This window comes from Malania oleifera, chromosome 11 (assembly GCF_029873635.1).
Source record: "Malania oleifera isolate guangnan ecotype guangnan chromosome 11, ASM2987363v1, whole genome shotgun sequence".
NCBI lineage: Eukaryota > Viridiplantae > Streptophyta > Magnoliopsida > Santalales > Ximeniaceae > Malania > Malania oleifera.
In genome coordinates, this window is record NC_080427.1 from 38157312 (window position 1) to 38178174 (window position 20863).

Consider the following 20863-nt stretch of genomic DNA (forward strand, 5'->3'; position numbering starts at 1 on the left):
CATGTACTATATATATATTTATAACAAAAGAAGAGATTTCATTGATAAGAGAATAATTTACAAAAAGGAGAATAAATGCTACTCCATACAAAATCTGGAAAATTAGAGCAAAAGATTCCTCCATTCTTGCTGAGCCTCCAAAATGCTAACTCCCTTGAAGCAACCGAAGCCAACACAACATAAAGAGGTCAAGTTCTGAATCTTCTCCCAGACCACCTACCAATTCAATTTTCTCCCTGAAAAAATCTGCGCATTATGCTCCAACTGTAGTCCCCACAACACTGCAAAAACGCCACATTTCCAAAGTATGACACTTTTCTTCCTTCTTCCAAAACCCTCAAAAGAAGTGAACAACATTCCCTCCATCGACACCAGGTAAACCCGAGTTTCTCCTAGCACACCAAATAACTTATTCCAGCTTCTCCCAGCATAATCAGGAGTGTAAAAATAGATGAGATGCCTTTTAAGAATTTAAATAACAGAGCGTGCAAACATCTGGAGATGAGGTCTCCTAATCTGCAATAGGTTATTAGTATTTGTTTTATTAATTACAATCAGCCAAATGAAAGCCTTAATTTTTGGGGGAGCTTTTGCCTTCCATATTGTTGTGATATGTGGCTCTTATATTGAGTGGAATGCATGTACAAAGAGAAAACATGGTGGAAAAATCAAGATGCTGGGAGTAGCAGGGGAAACCGTTGACGGTTTGGCCCAAACATTCGACGGATTTTGGCACAATTTGGCCTAATTTTAGAGATTTTGCTGTCTGGCACAAACTGTCGACAGTTTAGCTTGGAAACCCAGCGGAGATTTTTTTAATTTTGAATAGGGATGTTAAGTTGGTTGGGGTTTGGAGGGAAAGCCTCCGAGAACTCTATTTATATGTCATTTGTGATGTATTTGTAATGATGTTCGTGTCTTTGACACAAGATAGTAAGAAAGATTGCCGATTGCTCTCGTGGATGTAGGCAACCATGTAATCCTTTGTGTCTCTTGTTATTGCTTTCATATAATCTGTGTAGTTGTGTTGTTCTGTAATTTCACCGTTGGGTGCTGCAATAAATGCTTTTGTTATTCAGCTGTGCATTTGATTTTATACAACAAATTGGTATCAGAGCATTGTTGTAAAGACCTCTGAAACTTCGTCTGCAAAATTTGACGTTGTCAAGTTTGATGGAATCGGAAATTTTGGTTTGTGGCAGAGAAGGGTGAAGGATCTGTTAGTACAGTATGATGAAGACCTTATGCTGAATTCAACTAGAAGGCATGGATGAGGCAAATTGGAAGGAATTGGAGGCAAAGACTGTGACTACTATCAAATGTGTTTGACTGATGATGTGTTGTATCAAGTCATGGAAGAGGATTCTCCTGTGGCTGTTTTGCAAAAGCTTGAAAGCCGGTAGATGTCTAAGTCTCTTCTGAATAAACATTTTCTTAAGCAAAAGTTATATTGACTTAAGATGGTGGAAGGTTCGGATTTGAACAATGCATTCAATCAAATCATAAGTGATTTAATGCGGGTTGATGTGAAATTTGAGGAAGATGACAAGGCGTTGATGCTATTGAATTCTCTACCAGCGTCTCACACATATGAAAACTTGGATACGATTCTGACACGGGGTAAAGAAACCCTGAATTTGGAAGGGGTGACAAGCACATTACTGCTGGGCTTTCATCAAAGAAACAAAGTCAACGATGAAATTTCACATGGTATAGGGCTTGTGGTGAAGGGTAATCATGAACATGGGAGAGGAAAATGCAGGAATGGATCGAATCAAAATAAGTCTTGATCACAGTCCAAGAAGAAAAAGAATATCTAGTGTTTTAAGTGTGGTAAAAAGGGGCACATAAAACCAGAGTGGCCGGAATGGAAGAAATGGAATGCTGAAAAGCAAGAAAGTATTTCAAAATCAGTGAATGTAGTTGAAGAAAGGAATTCAGAAGACAGTGATGGTGATATACTTTCAGTTTCATTGGGGTCGGATCGCCTCATGGACTCTTGGATCTTAGACTCTGCGTGTTCTTACCACATGACACCAAACAAGGAATGGTTCATCACTTATAGGTCGGTTAATTCTTGTTCCGTTCTTATGGGTAATGACGTTTCATGTAAAATCATTGGAATAGGAAATGTAGGAATTAAAATGTTTGATGGTGCTGTGAGAACCTTATGTGATAAAAGACACATATAAGACCTATGGAAGAGTTTAATTTCATTGGGCACTTTGGATTGTAACAGATTTAGTTACAAGTCCAAAAATGGAATTATGAAGGTGTGTAAAGGTGCTCTAACGGTGATGAAAGGGCAAAAGCTAGAGGGAAACACCTATGCACTGCTAGGCATTACAGTTGTAGGTGGAGCTGCAGCCGTAGATTTTGAATCTGATGACACCATTTTGTGGCATATGCGGTTAGGACATATGGGTGAGCATGGGATGAAGGAACTTCATAAGAGGAAACTCTTGAAGGGTATGAAAACATGCAAGTTGAATTTCTCCAAGTTTTGTGTACTTGGGAAGTAAAACATGGTGTACTTCAAAACAGCTACGCACAAGAAGGAAGGTCTTCTTGATTACTTTCATTCTGATGTTTAGGGGCCAGTGAGAGTAGCATCACAGAGTGGACATATGTATTTTGTGAGTTTCATTGATGATTACTCACAGAAGGTCTAGGTGTACTTCATGCGGCACAAGTCAGATACATTTGCTAGGTTTAAAGTATGGAAAGTTGAGGTGGAAAACCAGTTCGGAAGGATAATTAAATGCCTCAGGTCAGACAATGGGACCGAGTACGCTGATTCGAGGTTCATGGAGTTTTGTGAGTAGTAGGGCATAAGGAGACATTTCATAATTCGCCAGACACCACAACAAAATAGTGTGGTTGAAAGGATGAACCGAACTCTGGTTGAGAGAGTTCGGTGTCTCAGGTTAAATGTAGGATTAGCGAAGAACTTCTGGGACGAAACAATTAGTATGACGTGTTTCTTGGTAAATCGATCGCCAAGGGCATCACTATAGGGGAAAGTGGCAGAGGAGCTATGGACAGGTAATGCCGTAGACTACTCCGGTTTGAGGGTATACAGTTGTCTAGCCTATGTGCACATATCTAGTGAGGAGAGGTCGAAGCTTGACGCAAAGTCTAGATGCTGCATTTTTCTGGGCCATCAAAAAGGTGTGAAGAGGTTCAACCTGTGGGATCCAATGACAAACAAGGTGGTGATCAGTAGAGATATAGTTTTCGATGAGAAAGTTATGGTGAAGCATACTCAAGAAGATGATGAAGAGAAACAGAAGCTAGAAAACTGGAGTAGAGATGAACATGTTGTGCAGGTGGAGTTAGAGACTCAGGGCAATGACCATGGTCCCTAGATTGCAGGGAGTTTTAGCTCGAGAAATCATCAAGTTGACAGTGTTCCTATATAGAGATCTAGACGCACTATCAGACCATCGTCCAGTGTCACGGGCCAACTATTTTCACACCTTTGTGAAAGGGTTGTGTGGCGCTAGCTAAAACACTTTTGCTTAATTAGCTAGCTTATCGTTTACCAACATTCATCTTCGAAACACTTTCATTAGCATTCAATCAAATAGTAGCAGAAATAGTAAGCAATCATGAGAGCAGTGGTAAGCAAGCAGTAAACATTGAAGCAACGTAATTCATTAACAACACCTCCGTTGAAAATGTGTGTTTAGCGAGGGAGATAAGTAGGCTAAACACATTGACAATAGCTAGTGAGTTCTGCTAAAGAGATTTTTATGTAATTATCATCTTGACACTAAGAAACATCAAAGTGACTGAGGAGTCATACTGTTTTATTTGGCATACAAATAAACTACTAGCAGAAAATAACCCTACACTAGTATTTACATGATGGAAACCCATTCCAAGTACACGAGACAAGCGGTCATAGGCAAACATAATGCCCTGAACAAGCTTGGCTTGTGACACTCCCCCACTTATGCGGTTGACGTCCTCGTAGACTTTGGTGCTAGGTATACTTCAACTTTGTCCATTAACGGTTGCAATTCTGTTGTAGAAATCCAGCTGATTTCTTTATCACCATGACTTTTCCATTTCACTAGGAACTCCTACCGCTTCTTCCTTGAGGATGTGAACTTTCTGTCTGCAAGTATATCTTCAACTTCATATCTGTTAGGTGGCACTGTCTTCAACCCTGCTCTGTTTGATTGATTTTTGCTCAGATCATCGGTGTCGACGTTGAATGACTTGAGGCAGCTGACATGAAACTGCGGTCTTCTCCCCTAATCTGTCCACTTCTTCTTCTGCTTAGAAGCTTTCTCCAGATAGGCGTTTGCAAACTCTACATTTTATCTCCATTCTCTAGTGAAGATGTACGCCCTGAAATTTTTTCCTTTGTATGGTTCGCTCACTGTGTGAGGTAACAGCGGTTGTTGACTTGTAACAAGCTAAAAAGGGCTCTTGTTGGTTGTTGAGCTCCTTTGGGCATTAAAACAGAATGGAGCCACATTAAGTAGTTGCACCCAATTCTTCTGGTTGTCGTTGACGAAATGGCGCAAGTACTCTTTTAGTAGCCCTCCGAATCTCTTCATTTGTTCGCCTGTCTGTCGGTGATAACTCGAAGAGATGTCAAGATGTGACCTGAGGAACCTGAAAATTTCTATCAAGAAGTTGTCAGTGAATTATAAATTTCGGTCACAAACACTGTCTTGGGGAACACCCCAATATTTCACAACAGTCACACGGAACAATTGTGTCGTCTCCTCTGCCGAACAGTATTTTGGTTCGACCATGAACGTACCATACTTCCTTCGCTCCCGCTTGTCTTGTTGGCAAGTGAGACAAGTTCGAATATAATGAACCACATCAGCACGCATGTGCGGCCAATAATACCTCTCCAATAGTCCTGTCATTGGAGTCATTCTCCGCGAATACCCCTCAACGAATTTCATGTAATAGCTAGTAAGGCCAAAAAAGGAACGCAACTCCTTGACTGTTGTGGGGATCTTCTGTTCTTTAGTCATCCTTACCTTCTCCATACCCCTCTGGATACGACCTTGTTCAACCACATGATCAAGGAATTTGTTGCTCCACTGAGCAAAAGAGCGCTTCTCTTTTTTCACGTACGAATTGTTTCCCCTCAGTTTGTCGAACACCTTCCGTAAATGCTCTTCATGTTTCCTCTGAAACAACACCGATGCTTTCAACGGTTCTTTGGAAGGGTGAACACATCCCGCTTCCAACTCATCAAGCTATTTCCCCAATTTTGCTATCTCTGGAGGCACCATCCGACATGACCCTTTTGCAAGTGGTTCCATTCCTGGCAAAAACTCAATCCCATGCTCCACAGTCCGTCGTGAAAGCAAATTGTGAGGCAGCTTATCCGGCAACACCTCCTTGTACTCATCCAACACTGTTTGGATGGTCGTAGGCACCAACTCTTTGCCTACTTGTTCATCTACCACCACTGTGGCTAGATGTGTTTGCTTACCCTTTCTTAATCCCTCATTGAGTTGTATGGCTGAAAGGGACTTCCCATCATCTCCTTTCGTTGCAACGACTTGCACCATGCACGAGTGATCTTCCATTCGACATAGGGAACCAGCCGAAGGCATCAACACTGCCTTCGTCCCCTCAAGAACTCCATTCCTAGAATGATTGAAAAGTCATCCAATGGCACCGTTGTGAAATTCGCATGACCTTCCCACTGTGTAAGTTTCACAGTCACTTGCTTGGCTACTCTTAGAGTAGGCTGGGCTACAAATTTAACTGCTTTCATGCGTCCTATATCCTTCTCCAAGGATGAGTTAAGTCTCCATGCTTTCAACTGCGAAACAAATTATGAGTAGTCCCCGTATCCACTATAGCGCGGGGACTCTTCCCATTGATCCTCAAGTCCACAAACATTAATCCTTTTGCTCGTGTAACTTTTGGAGCTTTCGCTTGCTTTTCCAATGCGCTCACCAGTCGCACTGAACCCATCCTCGGGGTATCCTCCTCTTCCCCATCGCTTTGTCCCGAAGTGAAAGCTTGTAAGGCATTGAGTAATCTCTTGTGTCGACACTCACTCTATGAGGTCCTCCACACAAGTAGCACAAAATTTTACTCTTCCCCTTTCCATCGGGTGTGTTGAACCCTCGAGACGACAAAGCTTCCATAGAAGTTGATGCTTTATAGTCGGCTCCCCCACTCTTGGGTTTGCCTTTCTTGAAAGACTTTTCACTGTTTCCCTCCCCGTCAAACCCTTTGAACGAAGCGGTATTATCACCAGCGTAGTCAGTCAAGCGTTCTGCACCAGCTTGTGCAGTAGACAAGTCTTGAACTCTTTGCCTATGAAGTTCAGTTCTTGTCCACGGTTTCATCCCCTCTAGAAAGTAGAACAACTCGTCCTTCTTTGACATATCTTGAATTGTTTCACATATTCCCTGATCGACCCAGTATGGTTGAGGTCTCTCAGCTTTTTCCTAGCATTATACTCAACATTCTCAGGAAAGAATTGGGCCTTGAGCTCTCTTTTCAAGTCTGCCCAATTATCCACTACACAGCGTCCTGTTTCAATCTCATTGTACTTGGCATGCCACCATAGTTTGGCGTCACCAACCAAGTACGTGGTCGCAGTATCCACTTTCACTTGTTCTGAGGCCATCCTCACAGCGCGAAAATACTGCTCCATATCGAACAAGAAGTTCTCCAACTCCTTGGCATCACGGGCAACCCCATATGTTTTGGGTTCTGGTACCTTGGTCTTGCTAACTCACGTAGTATTGGAGTTCTCGATAGCAAGAACCATCAGATTCATCTTTGCATCTAGATTAGCCTTCCGCGATTGCAAAGTTTCCACTGTATGACGAAAGTCCTCTAACATCTCACCTAACAAACTTGCTTGATGCTTTTGTGATCCCATTACTTCATCAAGAAGTTTCCTCATCTGGGCCACCTCCACGGCCATAGTGTTTGTTGTTGCTTTAGCCTGTGCTTCTAGCACGCTGATTCTCTCAGCATTGGTTGGTGCCATGGTCACTTACCAAAGCTTTCCAAATCCCACAACGAAGGTAACTGAATTCCCATAGCACCTTAACCTTTGCTTTGATACCAAGTGTCACGACCCGACTATTTTCACACCTTTGTGAAAGGGCCGTGTGACGCTAGTTAAAGCACTCTTGCTTAACTAGCCAGCCTATCGTTTACCAACATTCATCCACGAAACACTTTCATTAGCATTTAATCAAATGACAACGGAAATAGTAACCAATCATGAAAGCAGTAAACATTGAAGCAACGCAATTCATTAACAACACCTCTGTTGACAATGTGTGTTTAGCGAGGGAGGCAAGTAGGCTAAACCCGTTGACAATAGCTAGTGAGTTTTACAAGATTGATGAACACTCACCCTCCCCTAAAGAGGTTTTTATGTAATTATCATCCTGATACTAGGAAACATTAAAATGGCCGAGGAATCATACTGCCTTATTTGGCATACAAATAAACTGCTAGCAGAAAATAACCCTACACTAATATTTACCTGATGGAAACTCATCCTAAGTACACGAGACAAGCGGTCATAGGCAAGCATAATGTCTTGAACAAGCTTAGCTTGTGACACCCAGGTATGGTTTTGATGATATGGTATCTTGTGCTTCCATTACTAGTTGGAAGGATCCAACTAATTTTCAAGAGGCAGTGCACGACCAGGAGAAAAGTAGGTGGATGAGATCTATGATGAAGGAAATGGAGTCGTTGCATAAGAATCAAACTTGGAATTTGGTGGAGCTTCTAGATGGGAAAAGAGCGATAGGTTGCTAGTGGGTATATAGGAAGAAGGAAGCAATTTCAGAAAAGGAAGGAGATAAATTCAAGGCACGGTTAGTGGCAAAGGGATACTCACAGAAGAAATAAGTAGATTATGATGAAATCTTCTCACCTATAGTCGAACACACTTCCATCAGGATAGTGTTGGGATTAGTGGCACACTATGATATGCATTTGGATCAAATGGACGTAAAGACAACATTTCTCTATGGTGACTTGGACGAGTAGATCTATATGGTACAACCGGAGGGATTTAGTCAACCCGGGTAGGAGCATTTAGTTTGCAAACTGAAGAAGTCTCTTTACGAGCTGAAACAGTCTTTGAGGCAATGACACAAACGTTTTGATTCCTATATGATCTGGATAGGTTACGGGAGGCGTGAGTATGATTGCTGCGTGTATTTGAAGAATCTTGATGATGGTCTCTCATTTTCATATTGTTGTATGTTGATGACACACTAATTTCTGTGAAGGACATAATTGAGGTAAATTAGTTGAAGAATCAGTTGAATAAAGAGTTTGACATGAAAGATCTTGGCGCAACCAAGAAAATACTTAGGATGGAGATTCGTTGGGACAGAACTGCAGGGAGATTGTGGTTATCTCAGGGCGGTTATGTGGAGAAGGTGTTTGCGAGGTTTAGCATGACTGATGCAAAATCGGTATGTATACCTTTAGCGAATCACTTTAAATTGTCTACCACTAAATGCCCAATGACGAATGATGATATTCGGGACATGTCAAAGGTCCCCTATGCTAGTGTTGTGGGGTATTTAATGTATGCCATGTTATGTACAATATCAGACTTGACACATGTAGTCAGTGTCGTAAGTTTCTTTCAAATCTGGGTAGACAGCATTGGGAAGCCGTTTAATGGATTTTTAGGTACTTATGGGGTTCTTCTAACTATGACATCATGTTCGGCAAGCAATAGTGTAGAGACCTAGGGGATTTATAGTAATTAAATAATAAGAAAAGGAAAGAAAAGGGGAAGTGTTCGTCGACGAATCGTCTTCTTAGGCTCATCGATGTGGACGTGTGTCTCGTCAACGAGAATTTACCGAGAGACTGTTTTCAGGGCCTGAATTTCGTCGACGAGAGCACCGACTTCATTGATGAACCGCCTTCATGGACTCGTCGACGAGGCGAGGTGGCTCGTCGATGAGGCCACATGGCCAGCCACCTATAAATATGCAGAAAATGGGTTTTCAGCGAAAAATTCCTCTCATTTTCTCTCTCTAGAAAATGGGTTCTCTCACTTCTCTCTAGATTTCTGGATCTGATTCTCCTTGGTTCGACGATCAGAAGCTACCATGGTGATCATGGGGAGATTCTCCACAACCTAGCTGGAGCGAAAATTTAGTTTGAGTAGTTTGGGAACCATCCTAAAATTTGGGTAAGTGGATTTTTAGGTATTTTCAGTATTACCAGTATTATTTGGGGTCAGATTTTGTATTCTATGAGAATATACTAGTGTTTTGTGAAATAAATTTGGGGTGTCATATTTTCAGGAATAAGATGTTTTGGGCCCCTATAGTCATGGGTTGAGGACCCCAACAAGTATCTGTTCGGGAGCTCAGGTAAATTATAGTTCAAGAAATTATGAATAGGCAATTTTAGTTCCTAAGGTATTACACAGTTGTTTCTATATATACAGATTTACAGTACAACAACAAATTTATTATAATACTAGAATTATGTGTAACTAGAAAACTCAGATGTACAGTTGTATTTTAAACTATAATAAATGTAATTTGTACGGTATGTTAGACTAACAGTTTTACAATTTCAGTATTATAACAGTATATTAAATGTGTAACTCAGTTGCCACACATTAGGGATAACATATTTTCTCTTATTGAGCGTTGTCTCATCCTAGTGACATAATATTTTTCAGGTGATCTAGTTAGACGAGTAGATCAAGCTTGCAGGTAGAGAGGTTCTTGCACTGCCCTTTTTGAAGGGTGAGTGTTTCCTGGGTGTTGGTTGTTTGGGTAGATCTCAGGGTGTTTGATGGATGTCACTGGGAATTTTGTAGTGTATATTTTGGAATTTTTTAGATTTCTGGTATTGTAAATATAGTTTACCGTTTTATGTTTACCGCTGCTTAGGAATCTAATGTGAACAGAGTTTCCTCAGTGCTCCCTTGGGGTCTGAGATGTTTGTAGCAGATAATACAGAGAGATTTGCTGTATATGTTTAAGGAAAAAGAAAAAAAAATGGCATGAAAAATCAGGTCGTTTCAAATAGGGTAATTCGTTAGTTGTAGGGTATGTAGATGTAGATTATGCAGGAGATTTGGATGACAGAAGGTCTACAACGAGGTATGTATTCACCCTTGTGGGAGGACCTATTTGTTGGAGGTCCATGGTACAGTTTCTGACGGCATTATCGACAACTGAGTCAGAATATATAGCAGTTGCCGAAGCTGCAAAGGAAGCGTTGTGGCTTACTGGTTTAGTCAAGGAGTTGGGCATATAGTAAGGTGGAGTTGAGCTGCGTTGTGACAGTTAGAGTGCCATCTATTTGGCGAAGAATCAAGTGTATCATGCTAGAACCAAACATGTAGATGTAAGGTTTCACAGGATCCGAGAGTTGATTTCTTTAGGTGAACTTGTGTTAGAGAAAGTTTATATTTCTGAGAACGCAGCAGGTATGTTGACGAAGTCGGTTACCACGGATAAGTTCAAGCATTGCTTGGACTTGTTTCATGTGTCCAGTTGCTAGAAGGGAGGCGGTCCCAACTTAATGTCCCAAGGTCAAGGTGGAGCAGCGGGTTATGTTTTCAGTTTCTCCTAAGGGGCGTATATTCGCCAAGGTAGAGATTGTTGTGTGTTGTGATATGTGACTCTTATACTGAGTGGAATGCATGTACAAAGAGAAAACATGGTGGAAAAATCAAGATGTTGGGGGCAGCAGGGGAAACCGTCGACGGTTTGGCCCAAATAGTCGACGGATTCTGGCATGGTTTGGCCTAATTTCAGAGATTTTTCTCTCTGCTTGAAACTGTTGACGGTATGGCACAAACCGTTGACGGTTTGGCTAAAAAAACCCAGCGTAGATTTTTCAAATTTTGAATAGGGACGTTAAGTTGGTTGGGGTTTGGTGGGAAAGCCTCTGGGAATTCTTATTTATATGTCATTTGTGATGTATTTGTAATGATGTTCGTGTCTTTGACACAAGATAGTAAGAAAGTTGCCGATTGCTCCCGTGGATGTAGGCATTGCCGAACCACGTAATCCTTTGTGTCTTTTGTTATTGCTTTCATATAATTTGTGTGGTTGTGTTGTTCTGTATTTTCACTGTTGAGTGCTGCAATATATGCTTGTGTTATTCCGCTGTGCATCTGATTTTATACAACATATTAGCCTTGATGGCTACATGAGCTTAATTGTCTTTTTTTGATGATGACAACCCATTTGTGGTTCTTGGTAAACTTATCTTTGCATAATAAGCTATGATAAGTCAAACTCAATTGCAAAGATTAAGTAAATTCTTAATAGGTTAGACATCATCAAAAAGGGGAGATTGTTAGCCTTGGGGGCTATATAATCATGTTTATTGTGTTTTGATGATATTAACCTATTTGTGGTTCCTAGTGTATTCCATATTTACAGATCAAGTACAGGTTCCAGTGACGAATTCATGAAGTTCTGGATCAAAGGCAAAGATCGGACTGAGTAGACGTCGTGTAGGAAAGATCGTATGGACACTCATAGGGAAAGGATTCAAGCACACCCAAGGAAGCTTGATCTAGAATTGTTTATTTGTAATGGGGAGTGTTTGAGGTAGTTTATTTTTTAACTCTTGCGGTTTTGTTTTTTGCACGATTTTTGAGTAAGAGTTGAGCAAATGCATGCATACTAGGACACATAAATTTATAGGATCTCACTTAAGTCACAAACTCAATTTTCATAGTTTTCAACGTTAAAACAAAAAGTTTGTCAAAAGAATCCTAAACTCAAATATGTTTTCAAAAGGGACAAGTGTTAAGTGGTTTGTATTATAACATCTACATACTTAGTCTATGTTTTGTCAAAACATGTTTTATGTCCAAAAGCCTCAAGAAAGTCTAGCATATTTTTATAAAGGACATACTAAGTATATAAGATATCAAATGAGCCTTCAAATGTGTTTTCTTAAACAATATATCTTATATTCAAAGGGAAACTCATAAGGAAAAGTTTTAAATCATATTAGTATTATAATCTTTTACAAACTTGGTCTCGGTTGGGTTTAAAACCTCAGTTATGCACCGATCAAATTTCCTAAACACCCTTTGATATTTGGGGCATAACTTTTGCTAGAAAAACCCTTATCCAAATGGAAGAGGGAGAGTGAGGTCCATTTCGTGAGAGAGAGACAGTTGCTTTTAACCTCTTAGATGAAAGGATTATAATAGGTGTTATTTATCCTTTCTTTATCTCTCCACATTCTATCGAGCTGCATGTGTGGGGGATTGTTAAAAGCATGATATATATTGTTGGCCCACAACCTAACAGCTTAAGCTTTTAGGTAAACTGGTAATCTAATGTAGATCAACCATCATGAGCAGCTCTCTCATTGGACAAGTAGTGAACTTTTTGTGGCTTAACAAACGAGAGGTCAACCATTTATACTGGTGATTTCTTTAACCCTAAGAGGATGGAAAACTTGGTTCTAAGGGACTTGGCTAGGCATTTGTTGGACAATCCTGGTGCTGTTGTTTCCAACCCCTTACTAGCTTAATATTGTGCTACTAATCTCTTGGAGGTCAGAGGTTCATCCTCCACATCCAAGGGCTGGGAAAAAACCATCAATGGGAGGACCTTCTACTAAAGGGCGAGATACGAGTGAATGATGGTGAGAGTATCACATCTACTGTGCAATAGCACAACAGCCAGCACTTCATATCAAAATTCAGTTAGCCCCAAATTAAAAAGAAAGAAATAAGAAGAAATGTTTTTGATGCAGTACAACTTGGGAATTAGTTTTATTTTTGTTTTATTTTTTCCAGTATATTTTATTGGGGGTAATAGATGGTTCTAGGGTGTTAGTTTCTAGGAAAGTAGTATTTTCTTGTTTATTTAAAGTAATTTACTTATTGACTGCACATTGTCAATCTGCAAGCCTATCAAAAGGCCTCTTATTTGTTTGTTTTATAGGGAGTTGAATTGAAATTATGTTGCATTGGATACTTGCCCTGCATCAAGAAAGGCTGGGCATGGTTTGTTTAATCAACATGCTAATTGAACTGAGGTTTTGGTTTGCAAGAAAATGCGAACCAAAACCGAACTGTTCAAACTGTTCTAAAATTGGTTAACCAGTTTTTAGACCAATATCCAATGGTTAACCGAATAGATTCAATTTAAAATGTTAGACCAATGTCTCGTCCCTATCACTCCAAGGCCACTCTCAATTCAGAAAAACCACTTCTCCAACTACCTAAATAGTTGAAACCTACCAAGAATTTTGGTAAAGCATAGGAGATGCATCCAAGTATAAATGGAAAAGCTGAAATTTTGATAATATTTATGAGCAAGACCATCCAATTTCCAATCAGTTTCAACACAGGTAATGAGATGAATTGCAGGACTAGTTACAATGTGGGGAAAATTTTGAGTAACCTATGAATAATCCAGTACATTTATCCCACAAAGCACACTCGACAAGAATCATGAAACCTTTAAAAAGAAAAACCTAGGAGAGGGGGGGAGAGGAAGAGAATGTAATGACGGCCTGACTTGAGAGGGGGAAGCTGGCGGTCACTTTTGAAGAGTGAGGGGAGGGCTACTGAGGAGGCTGGCTTGCTGAAGTTCAAGCTCATTGAGCTGCTGCTCGTGAGTCGGCAGCATGCTGGGTTTGGGAGGCGCAGTGGGCCAGCAGGTGTATTGGGGCTGGGAAGCATGGCAGTCCAGCCCAGCAGGCTAGGAGGCGTAGCATGGAATGAGGATGAGTCTACTCAGGCTACGGTCTGGGCTTTGAGGACAAGTAGGCTGGGGGAAATGGGCACGGGATACTGGGATATGGAGTGGATTAGTGTAATATAGCTATTTTTTATTTAAATTATTAGAATTTTAAATGAAATTATATAGTATATATTTATAAATACATCAGTTCATTTGGTTAGCAGTTATTGAATGGGCTGAACTGAAACCGAAGCAATAACTGAAAAATTAAGAATTCCGAACCAAAAAAATGGTTAAGTGGTTTTTTGGTTTTATTTTTTAGTTTTCCTGCCTACCTCTAGCATCAAGTGATATCAGAGCTGATTCTTGTCTAACATTACTGCTGTGTATAGACAGGATTCAGGTCAGAGCAAACTCTCACTCTTACCTAACACAACTGCTGTGTATAGACAAGATTCATTATTTTAATTCAAATTCTGCAGTTATCAGTCTTTGACAAGGTTGTCAACAAGTTTCAACTCAAAACTTATCGGGTTTGCAATTTCAACTTAAATTGACATTTTCTGCCTCCAGTGCTGACCAACAAATGCTTTTCTTCTCATACCAACCATTAGCTGCATCTGGAATTGCTATTAACAAAACCAGCCCACATTTTACCATCTGCATCATTTGTTCACCATCAACGGAATTTCAAAATTCTAGTCATTGCATGTTCTTTTGCTGCAATGGTCCTCACATTGGAATCAGTTAATGACATCAAGCCATCATTGCTGCCAGTTGTGGGCATCATTCCCAAAACCCAGAGCAGTCACAGCCAACATCCTTAGCGATCGAGGGTTCTCTTTGGAGTCACCTGCATCTTATTAGTCAAAGCTCCTGAACCCATTCATTGCAGTTGAAATCCAGTGATTGTGAAAGACAATCATGTAAGGACAGAAGGATCGGTAAGCTTAAACCATCATCCAACCTGATTGCAGAAACAGACCATCTGAACCATACCAAACCCAGTCCAAATCAAACCAGACTTGGACCAGTTGAACCAGAACAAACCAGGGTTTCTGCCAGACTTGTCTGAACGAGCCAGAAAGCTTGGGGGGGGGGGGGGGAGAGAGAGAGAGAGAGGGAGAGAGAGAGAGAGGGAGGAGGAGGAGGAGAGAAAAAAATGATGACAAAGGACCAGCATGATCCAGTTCATGATAAATTTAGTTCAGATGTATCAGTGGAGAGAGAGCAAATTGCAGATCCATGTAACATCTTATGTAGTTTCTCTCAATTTTTAGCTTGTTACTTTTCAACATCCTCCGAGTTCAATCAAAGTTGTGTTAGAATACCACTTTATCTAAAAGCTTAAGCTATTAGGTTGTTGGCCAACAATGTATATCAAGCTTTAAGACTCCCCCACACATGCAGCCCAACAGCATGTGGAGACATAAACACATGATAGATGGCTCCCATTACAGGGAGTACAGTAATTTTTTAAGCACCACATAATAAATGTGGGCACTGAGACTTGAACCTAGAACCTCCTGGTAATCAACTCTGGTATCATGTTAGAATACCTCTTTACTTTAAAGCTTAAGCTATTTAGTTGTGGGCAACAATGTATCTCAAGCTTTAAGAGTTTGATGTTAAAATTTTCTGTTATTTTAAATATTTCTACTATTGCTGTATTGCTTATGCCTCTAGCAAGCCAAATTATGGAATTTCGGTTACTTTGCTTGAGTTATGCAATGGAGACTTGAGATGTTACTCATTTGTTCAATCAAATTGAGAATATCTTTACCCATGAATGTGTTAGATCATAAGAAAAGGTTAGCATGGTATTTATTTGTTTCAAGTGTACAAACTCAGGAAAATATAATAATAAGCAAATAAATAAGAAGGAGGAAATTTGGTTTGGGGAAACCCAAACCATCGACGGTTTTTGTGAGGAGCACAGAAAACCGTCGATGGTTTTCTTTTTACCAAGGAGCGGTTACAGGTAAAACGGTAAGACGGGGCGGGTTAAAAGCCCAACTGTTGATGGTTTTGTGCGGGGCACAGAAAACCGTCAACAGTTTTCTTTGCAAGGGTGATATTAAAGAAAGTCCTGCGAGAGATTTTGTAAACAGAATATAATTTCTTCTTCTTCTTCTCTCGAAAGCCTACGATTCCTCTCTCTTCTTTCTTCGATTCTCGCTCCATTAAGGCCCGTTTTGATGATCCGGAACCATCACGAGGTTCATGGGATGATTCTCTGCAAACTTACCGTAGTGGATCGTTGATTTGGGGTTCCGGGGTACCATCCCAAAATCAGGGTAAGTGAGGTATTTTAGAGTTTTATTGTTAATATGGAGTATATAGGGCCTAGGGAATGTTAAAATAGTATTTTATTTGTGGCTGAGTTGATAAACTAGGGTTATTGAATCAGGGTTCAGGTGAGTGCCGCAAACATTGTTTCGGGGTCCCTGTTGGCGTAATTTAGGAAATCAGGTAAGAGGAACAAATTAAGCCAGTAGATTTGTAAATTTCACCGATTAAAAAGGAAACTATATGTTCATTTAAATATATATGATTATCATGTGGATTTTAAAAGAAAATCCAACCGTTTGAACAATGATTTTGAGCCTAGGGCTGTGTAGTTATTATTTGCGAAAATAGAATGATCAAAGTAATGGATTTCTAGATAATTGTGGAGATAATTAAATGTGTATTTTTCAGTAATGTGAATGATGAACGTGGGTTGGCGTATTTTTAGTAAATGTATAAATATGAGTATTATTCTAAATCGTGTGGCATGAGTAAAATGAATATACTGAGTTGATTTATGTTATATTTATGAGATGTTGGAAATGCTGAAATGCAATGGGAATCTATATTGTGTGATTGTGTAATTAGAGCAGGATGTGAATGTTAAATTGCAATGTATGATTTAAGAACTCCGATGGATTGTGGTTTCGTGTTATGCACAGTACTGTTGCGCATGATTTCTGAAGAGTTAGTGCACCCATACGTCTCGTAGGGAGTGTGGAGACGGGATGATCAATTGTGTTGTGTAGGGTAGAGTCCCCCCTAGAGTTTAGACCAGTGTGGGAAAACCAATCTGACTTACAAACTGAAGAGGTTGTTTTCTTATTTAATTCTGGTGGGCCGATCAGGGTTAAGTCCAGCCTTTGGACCGCACAACCTGTCATGGGGGGAAGCATGACATTGTGTTATCCATTTGGTAGTGAGTTCTAAATGCATAATTGTTAATTTAACCTGTGAATAAATGAGAAAGAGTATATGAATGCAGACGGGAAATGTGAATGTGAAATGTGGAAGTGAGATTATTGTGATGTGAAATGTGATTGCGAAATGTGGAAGTGAGATTTATGTGGTGTGAAATACTGAGAACGATGGAAACTGAGAACTTGAAAAGACGAATAATACAAAGATAATAGACAAAGAGTAAAGTAAGAAATGTATTATATATTGTATTATAATATGTATTTGGGGCGAAGTATACTCACCGCTCGAGGGCTTGGTGAGAAAGGCGAGTGCCCTGATTAATATTAGATGTAGCCATATTGGGCTGTTTAATGTATTAGGGCAGAAGGAAGCTACTTGCATGAGCGGGTAATCTTCCTTATTCTCGGGAACTTCTGCCAGTAAACATTTGTGTGGATGTGTGTGTGTACAAGATTAACTATCCACCTGAGGGCTTATTGAGTAAGGTAAGTGCCCTGATATGCTTAGTTGTAGCCATAGATAGCCATAAGGTATTAGAGTAGAGGTGTGTTACTTGTATGAGCGGATAATCACCCCAATCCTTGGGAACTCTCGTTGGTAAAATATGCTGCATGTGTATGAGTAAGGATAAAGAATGATTTCATAACTGTGATAAATTTGTAATGATGATTATAATTTGTACACTTAACCTCATGATAACCACACACTGGTGTTAATCTATTCCGACTTACTGAGATGTGTCTCACTCGATATGAATTTTATCTTTTTCAGGACCTCTGCGTGATTGAGCTCAGTGAGCTCGGGGCTGGTGTAGCATTTTTGTGTGTGAGAGAGAGAGGGTATAAACTTTTGATGTATATTTTGGGTTCGTTTAAGTTTTCTGAGATGTATATGTTTGTGAATACTGGATGTTGGAGAATACCTTTTGAGATTATATATATGTAGAAACTCTGGTATAATATTGATGAATTGTTATTATTTCCGCTGTGTGGTTGAGATTATAGTATCAGATACAGGTAAATGGAACACGTGGCACCTGGGCCCCACTTGGTGGGTTCGGGGCGTCACATCTAGAGTCGCATATACTAGGTTTATCAACACTAACTTCAAGGGAAACCTTAAAGCACTACGCGTGAAATCTAATTAGGCATCTTTTGAGCAAGAAATTCATCCTATTCAATTATGAGCAAGAATTGTTCTTTAGGTTGTGAGCATTGTGTCAACAAGGTAGAGATTTCGACATGTACATACTTGAGTTCACAAATTGGTTGCTCAACAATCTTTTGCTGAAAAATGTATGATTCAGTAAGTTGGGGAAGGAGAAACATTGGAAGAATACTTGGATGGTAATATCAGTTCCACATGAACCACCTCTTGCCCCCCACCAGGACACCCTGATTCAAATAGGCTTGAGCACTCTCTGCTTGCCTGCTATAGTTGTGGTCGACGAGGATACTCTCATCAAATTGTCCTGAGAAGATTTGTGTCACCATGAAGGGATGAGCCTAGGATCGGAGAGGGCTCTTCAGATCAAATTCTGAATGCATTTGAAGATGAAGAGGGTAATATTAGCAAGTGCACATGTCTACTTCAACAAGACGTCAAGTTAGCAAGGACAGATTGATGCAGTGTAACATGGGAATTTTTTATTTTATTTTATGATGTTTTTATTGGGCATTGTTCTGACACTAGAGTTTTTGTTCTTAGGAAAAGTGTAAGCCTTAAAAGGTTGAGGCCTCCTGTGTACTTTATTATAGCCAGTTGAAAGGAAAGTATAGTTTTCTCATTTCTCAATTCATTTGACGGGTTTCTCATTTGAAAGCAATCAAAGCATGTTTGGGACTCTTTTAAGTTTCCATTTAAAATAGCAATCTTCTTAAGAAAATGTGAGAAAAATTTTACCCATAAAGGAAGCTCTCTGTAAAAACAATTTCCCAAACATTTCTCTACAACCACTCCAAATTGTCTTTTAAGGTTTCTATAAGATGATCTTAAGCATTTACCTTTGAATGCTCTGTCAAACACTTTATGGTTTTGGTTCCTCTGGGATTAAGTCAATTTTGAAGATCCTCTCCAAGATTTGTCCAAGGTTTCTAGATAAGGAAGATCTTAATGATTTTTTCTTTGAAAATGCTCTGTCAATGGCTATGGCTTGGTTCTTCTCTGGGATTGAAGTTCGATTTTGAAGACCCTGCCTCCCTTTGTGATTGCATTGCATTGGTTTTGATAGCTTAAGCAATAAGCACATAAATCATGTTATTCTGTCCTTTGGGAGATTTGATGTCGCCAAAATAATTTGGTGGTTGGTAAGATACCCTCCTGCAGTACAGTTCTTCACTGTTCTAGCTATTGCTATGGCTTCTTATGAGGATATGATTTGCCTTCAGGAACATGATCTTCTTTAGGTAAAAAAGTTTTAGTCAATGATATCCCAGTAGTGACTGCAAACAGAAGCCAACAATGGGAGGATTTCAAAAGGCAAGATTCAGGACATCTCTATCCAGTGAGTGGAATCTCTTCACTTTGATGGAGCCTGGGAAAAAGAAGGGGGGTGAATGGGTGGGTTGCATGCATGTGTAGAAAGCTTCACAATATTATATTTACTCTCTAACACTTCAAATGTATTTTGCAGGTTTCAATTAAGAATGAGTTCGAACCAGACTGCCAAGCCAGTACTCAAAATTGCATCCACCTTGGGCAGAAACTGCACTTTTAATGGTCCTGAAGCTTTCCAGGGATGAAATATACATTCTGCTCACCACCTGACTGGGTTTGCTTTGTGTAGAAATAAACTGATGGTAATTTGCAAGTCACCTAGAGCATGGAAGTTCATGGAATGGGAATGGGATCATATTAGGGCATATGCCTTGAGATGTGGAACATAAAAGGGTATACTTCTTTAGATTGGTGAAAATTTTGTAACGGCACTAGTATATTTTGGAGAGGATATAAAGGTCTATTTATATCTGAAAGAGATTTTTTTTTTTTTTTTTTGTGAAACAGATTAATAATGACAGAAAATAGTATTACCACGCGATGATTTCCCACTTTAAAAAATTAAGAATTATGTAGGGAAAATTATTGAATAACACGACTTTGGGTCGTTAGATCTAGTGTAGTAATCCAGAAAAAAAAAATATTAATCAATTAATTAATTAAATATTATTAAATTAATTAATAAAATAAACAAATAAAAGGAATAGTATGGAAAAAAAATTAATTGGAATAAAGATATATATATATATATATATATATATATATATAAATTAGTTAAAGCTTCTTGAAGAAGCTTCTTCGATCCAAATTGAATTTGGATTACTGCATCTCTCTCAGCACTCTCAGTTTCTCTCTGTTTGTCGTCTCTTTCGTCTCACTCCTTCGCCTCCATTCTCTCTCTCTCTCTCTCTCCTCATTTTCTCGGCAAATACTTGACCGATCAAAAAACAAAAAATACTGTTGAGTTTCATTCTCAGTCATCATCAATTTATCCAGAGTGAATTTTTCGTAAGAGCGTTGTAAGCACCACTCCTGGGGTAAGGTAAACCCTCACTCTCTTTCTCTCTCTCTCTCTCTCTCTCTCTCTCTCTCTCTCTCTCTCTCCTCAATTTCTCTCAAATCTTAAGTCCAATTGACGATTAGGTGCTATTTCTAGGGCCTAGCGTCGATCCTCGTCAATTTAATCGGGGCGGATTTTTGAATTGGGCTTTCCAAGTACTACCCCAAAGCTAGGGTAAGGTTTAGGAAATTAAGCAAATTTGATGATTTTGGTAGTTTAATTATTTATTTGGAGTTTATGAGTTTAGGAAATGTTAAAATAGTATTTTACCTGAAATTGAGTTGATTAAATTAGGATTTATGAATTGAGGGTTTGTGAGAGTGCCATAGGCACAGTGTTGGGATCTTTGTAGGCGTAGCTTCAAGAAACTAGGTAAGGGGAATAGATTAAGTTAGTTGTTTTGTAAATTTTACTGGTTAAA

The 20863-nt window shown here is 39.5% G+C and overlaps 1 protein-coding gene across 11 annotated transcripts in view; it reads left to right on the forward strand.

Moving 5' to 3' along the window:
- The window catches only part of LOC131167382 (uncharacterized), a 30792-nt gene extending 10934 nt beyond the window's left edge, over positions 1–19858 (forward strand). For 3 of the 11 annotated variants that reach the window (XM_058126180.1, XM_058126182.1, XM_058126184.1), the window contains one exon: positions 17658–17864. The gene's annotated coding sequence lies outside the window, so the exon portion shown is untranslated. Of the gene's footprint in view, positions 1–11387; positions 11577–17657; positions 17865–19518 lie in introns of those variants that run through there. The other 8 variants (XR_009140114.1, XR_009140112.1, XR_009140113.1 and 5 more) reach the window with 5 other exon arrangements.
- The last annotated feature ends 1005 nt before the right edge of the window (positions 19859–20863 follow it).